Source organism: Eucyclogobius newberryi, unplaced genomic scaffold (genome assembly GCF_026437365.1).
Source record: "Eucyclogobius newberryi isolate DKJ021-1_F unplaced genomic scaffold, fEucNew1.0.hap1 SCAF_16, whole genome shotgun sequence".
Taxonomy (NCBI): Eukaryota; Metazoa; Chordata; class Actinopteri; order Gobiiformes; family Gobiidae; genus Eucyclogobius; species Eucyclogobius newberryi.
In genome coordinates, this window is record NW_027315790.1 from 19,871,432 (window position 1) to 19,877,431 (window position 6,000).

The following is a 6,000-nucleotide window of genomic DNA, read 5'->3' on the forward strand; positions in this document are numbered from 1 at the left end:
GTCTGCTCTCCAAAAGTTCATGTCCTTGTCCAACCTTTTGTGCCTCAAGTTCTCTGTTCAGATGAAGTACAGAGAGGCTTAGCAGTAAAGTGTCTCTAATGCACATCGCAAAGGGACAAGCAGCGCCGGCCAAAAACACAGAGTCGCTGAGGGGGATTAAGTGTGAGACAAAACCCCAGTTGCCTGAAGGGGCAGAGAGAAGACACTGGAGGAGAGACGAGTGCAGTGTTTGAACATTCTCTCTGATCTCCGAGCGCTGGGACCCGAGGCGATGAAGGAACCTGCAGAAAACCACATTTAAATTCAACCAACTGCACCAAAGCTCGCAGATATTATACGAGAGCGCCCTGTTCGCCTCAGCATTTGGTGTTTGCTCTGTGATGTGTTCTCTCACCGCTGTTCTCTGTTTATTTAAGCCTGTGTTTAGAAAGTTGTGTTTTACAGTTTGACTTATGTTTGCACTCGCAGGACTACAGTGTCAGCGCTGCAGGGATGTAGGTATACAAAAGGTGTAGTGGACATAATAAAAAAAAAAAATACAGAACATAGGCCTATTGTCTAGCAAGTCCAATCAGCGATCAGCTTCATGTTCAGAGATTTGGCTCCCTTTTGCCCCTGGTTCAAGAGGACAACTCTGGTTTTCAACTTGTCTGGGATGTGCTGTCTGCTCTCTCAGCCTTCTCACAGTTTATCCCATATAATTATTTTTACTCAAGTTAAACTGAGTGTAACTTCATACATGCATCACAATGTTACTGGAGGCTATAAATGGCACACACTCTGCAGTTTTAGGGCTGTCACTCACAAGGCCGACACAGCGGCAGGTCTTGTTTGAGATTCGAAATTACGTTTTGGAAAATGGCATTCCTCAGATCAGTTTTCCTTCTTTTTTTGGGCCACAGAGTATTTTGTTTTTTAAGTCGCTGTCGCTTTTGCATTTGCACCTCTATAATCAGAATCAGAAAAAGTTTATTGCCCTTGTCAATGAACAGAATTCACAAACATTGGAACTTGTTTTGGTGATACGGTGCAGCATAAAACAATGATAAAACAAACCTATATAAGTCAAAAATAAATATAATTTAAATCTGCTATAGGATAAAATAGGCTATTAGATCAAAAAATAACATATGGTAGGCTTACTATGTAGACAAAATTTACAGTTTGATTTACAGTAGTGCAGAAAGTGAACAGTTCAGTGAGTGATTATGGTTAATTATTATGGTTATTGATGTGTGTGAGACTCAAACCCAAACACTCTGCCCCTGAGCAGCACTTATTATGGCTGTGAAGTTCAGAAAACAACAACAAAACAAAAAAACTGGGACAAGAAAGCATGTAGCTCCTCTGATCATGCAAAACTCTGTTGTTACAAGTATCATCCACCAGAGGGAGTCCACATCTCGCTGTCTGTCAACGCCCCTCATCTTCAACTTGACTTTCTATTGGTTCTCCGAAGCCTCACGCGCTGAGCCTCATGGACCAATCAGCGCACATCTAGGCCACAAACCTCTCAAGTAGTAAAAAAGAGGAATGTGCTGGCTCGGCAAGAGCTGTCAGCCAGAGCATGTAGTACTACAGTGTACAGAGCGAGAGAGGGAGGGAGAGGGAGACACATGACAGAACATATCCAGCCACGCCCTTATCAATAATCTGTTTAGTCACACCACACTGAAAATGTGCTTGTGAATATACATATAAAGATGTCTGATATGTGGTTCACTATGGACAAGTCAAGCAATCATAAAATGTATGCTAAATATCATTGGTGTGCAATTTTCAAACACATGTATACATATATATATTTGGTTTGAGGGGTGTTTTTTTAATGTTCATGTTGACATCCTGCCAAAAGCTTTAAAGGTCAAGCTCCAACTTTGACTGAACAAACATATATGCATAACTTCTGTTGACCAAAGAACAGAGCCATACTTTTTCACCTAGTTTAACACTTTATCCGTTCTAAAAATAAAAGAAAGAAAGAAATACTTTTACTCTTAAAGAACATTTTTAAACAGTTTTTTGTTTTGTTCCTATTGTATCTGTACCTTTTACTTGCTTAAATTCAGTACGGGTACATCTCCCACCACTGGATAATTCTCTCCCCTTGAAATGTTAACGTTCCTGAGTTTTACAGCTATAGAAAGGCAGTGTGCACTTTGACCCTAAGACGCTTGAGACATGCAGTGACACACATTTTAAGGCGTTTTACTTATCTCAATGTACATGAGCACAAACCATGGCATGCTAACCATGTAACGACACGCTAGTACAGTGAAGATAAAGTATACTTCATCCAGAGCATTTTTGGCATTTGAACATCTGTGCATTCTTCTCTGTAAATGAGACGTGAACTCACTCACTTCTGATGCAAAAACAGAGGGAAACCATTCGACTAAATACACTGTGGTAAACCGTACATTTGAGTGAATACAAGCTTATAATCCACTCTTCGAAATGAGATGTGTTATGCAATTGGGTCTGCTGTGATTTAAGGACTCTGCATAATTGAAAACTTAAGAAGTGCGAAATTTAAGTGGAAATGAACTATAAATAGACCAAAGGTTGCTGGGAAAGAAAAAGGCCAGATTCATGTCTTACTTTAAAAATAGCCGACTGTACCAAGGAGTCTGGTTTAATCTTGTAGTTATGCATCTGATAGAATCTTAATAATAATACAGTGACTATGTTGTTTTAGATTTTAGACCAAAAGGTGATCAACTTGTTTAACTACGCTTACTCATTCATTTTAGGTGAAATTTGAATCCTTCTGAAGGGAAAACCACTCTGCCACTATGTGTACATCCTTATATCATCTCATATGATTTTATGAGCCTGTGTGCAGAATATAAATAGGGTTTGTGTCTGGAAAGTGGCCCATGGCTTGAATTTGCTTCACCTATTTATTAAAGACAAACATTTCTTCTTGTACAGTAGCCCCTCCCACATTCTTTCTGGTAGAGATGAGTGCAAAAGACTAAATATATTGATTTCTGTCTTTTAAAAGACTTTGATATTGAGTATCGAGACAAATATTTGTATAAACGTTCACTGCATAAGCTTCAGGACATTTTTTAACCTTAGATGTATGACCATGCATGTATGACCAGCAGAGTGGGCGGAGATAGGGGGTAGGTGAAAACAGACATTTTCCTAGCACTCTCTTGAACTCGCAGGACAATTCAGGGTCACTCAAACAAGCATGAATCAATTTAAATACAACTCAAGTAAAGGAATGATGAGGGATCACCGTTGTAACGTGGTTAAAGCTCATAAAAGATGATTTGATGGAATATGTCTCCTTTAAAGCTGGTCGTGTAACTATTGAGTTGAACAGACTTGAAAACTGATAAAGTAAATCTATTTTGAGGAGAGACGATCAGGGGAGGGTGGTGATGGAGGGTGCAAAGTCACAGTATTGATTGTTCGTCTGTAATGCTTTAATGAGACCATGTGTTGTTGAATATATATCCATATTGGATATGTAACGCAAAATTAACTATTAAGAGCTTTTAACAGTGTCATAACAGTGTTCCCCTGTTGTAAGTTGTTGTATGTTGATTGATTGATGCATGTGAGTATGCACGAATATTCAGTTGTTGTTTTTGTTTTTTTTAGCTTGCATTTTTTCAGTTCGTTTGATCTTTTTTTTTGTTTGCGTTTCATAATGATAATTCTTTCAGACTGAAGACTGTCTTCCACTGTGACCTGACCATGCATTCAGGGCACAGAGTGACGAGGCCCTAGAATTGGCAGCCATCTTTTTCAGATTCGTGCATCCTGCAACCCGACCCCATGTTGACCCCAGTTAACTGTTCTTACATAACGGTTTGTACCACCGGGTGTCTGGACAATAATGCAACAAAATCCTTTCCGTGGTCAAAAGTCTCTGCTGCAGATGTGTGTCTAATCCAGCCAAAGGAAATGAGGTGGACAAACCGTCTGTGTTACACATGTTTTATTTTTGGGGACAGGCAAAGACAAACATTATAGTTTAAGATATACGGACCAATTGCAGCTATATAACAGATTATCTCCTCAACAATATTGGGATAGGAAGATTAAATTATATACTTAAGGCCTACATCTTCTTACAACAGGAGATTGTTTTGCACCACTAATATGATTTGTAGATCAAACAATGGATGCCACAGATCTGCTCTTGAGAGAACAAAGGGAAACATTTTATTCATGTAGAAAACTGCACTCTCATCCACAAATGGTGTAAAATAATAAAATAATAAAACCATAAATCCAATATCCACAAGCAAGAAAGCAAGAAGCATTAAAAAAAAAAAAAAACATTTCACACAAATCTAACTAGGTAAAGCGTTTTACAATTAGGCACACACTTTAAAGAATACATTTAAAAACTCTAATAAAATTAATCCTCGCTAGATTATTTCCCCAAATCTGCCCAGTGAAGATTCTACTGGCTGATGGTGATATGAGGTTCATCCCTCAAACTGCTGTAAAGCAGTGAAGGTGTGTGAGAACAGATCAACCGATTAAAGTATTCATGGAAGGATTATACCATTCAAAGGCTTCTCTAAGCCGGTGTAATTGGGATAATGTAGAAGTGTTGAGAAAATTACAACATTTGGCCTCAGTCCAAATATGGATTTAACGTTGTGCAAAAATTACTATATTGTATATTTAAGTAATAACATTTTCTCAGTCTGAATCTAAACTCTGAGCAAATACTTTTATTTTCACTTGATTATATACTTTAAGTCATTTGAGGTACTTCTTGCACTCTTTCTGAAGCTGCTGAGGGGTGTCATGCTGGCGCTTCTTCATTGGACCAAAAGGGGGCGCAGTGGGCGGCTGTTCACCTCACACTTTGCTGCACACATGAGGACACAACTCTTGAGCAGATGTTTACTTTGAGAAGTAGCGTGACACCTGCTCAGAAAGCACTTACTTACTGGCATGTGTTACTCTGAGGAGACCTGGAATTTACACCTGCACCGGATCAACAGGTAAGAGAAAAGATTACTCGGCTACTCCCTTTAGCTCCAGTTGGCCTTTGCACAAACTGAGATGGAACCACAATTATTTGAGTCTCAAAAAAGGCTTGATGTAAAGAATAATGCATCTAGTCCAACAAGAGTGTCTTTTGAATTCACCATGTTATTTATTCATAAAACAAGGGGAGTTTCAAATTCTTGCATCACTAAAAACCTGCTAAGTTACTGTTGCTCTTAGTGTTTACTAGAATTCCAAATGCTGACCAAATTATTGTATGTGTACAACATTTTTTAACGCTGCCATCACAATGTCATGGCCTGGACAGCCAATGTAAAAAACAAAAATGTATCGACTATATATTACATATTTACCAAACTATATTTTGGAACTTTATTTAAGAAATAATAAGAATTTTGTAGACGACTTTGACATTTTAATTTCACGTTTAATTTCACTTGAGCTCAGATGTGCTGTGTTTAATTTCTGTTATATTATTTAGCACAACAGTGTTTTTGTTGCGCTGTGAGCAAATCCTTGTAACTTATGACTCTGATTTCACTCCAAACCCCCAGACAGTGGCACAGCAGGCATCTGGCACTCTCCTGGCTGCTCCCGCACAGGGCACACCTGGTCTGGCATTGTTCCTGACCGTGTTCGCCTCACACCTCCTCAAAAGTACAGGTACGTCTCTAGGGAGTAACCCAACCCTCCAAAAATCTGCTCCTCCTCCAGGACCAGTCTATTGTGTTATTCCTCCAGCATGCCAGAGGCTTGTGTAACACACATTCACTCAGCACAGAAGGTGTATTCACAGCACAGCCTTTCCAATGAAACACTTGCATGTGCCATTATTTCATTGTAAAATATGACTACATTTATTCTACTGATTTATGATTTATTCTCTGACTACACACCAGTACAGTCAATACTTGTAACATCATTATTTGAATATCATTGTGTATACTGTAACACATACATATTTTAATACAACATTTCTAATTTGATCTATTATAATTCAGCCTCTGTGCT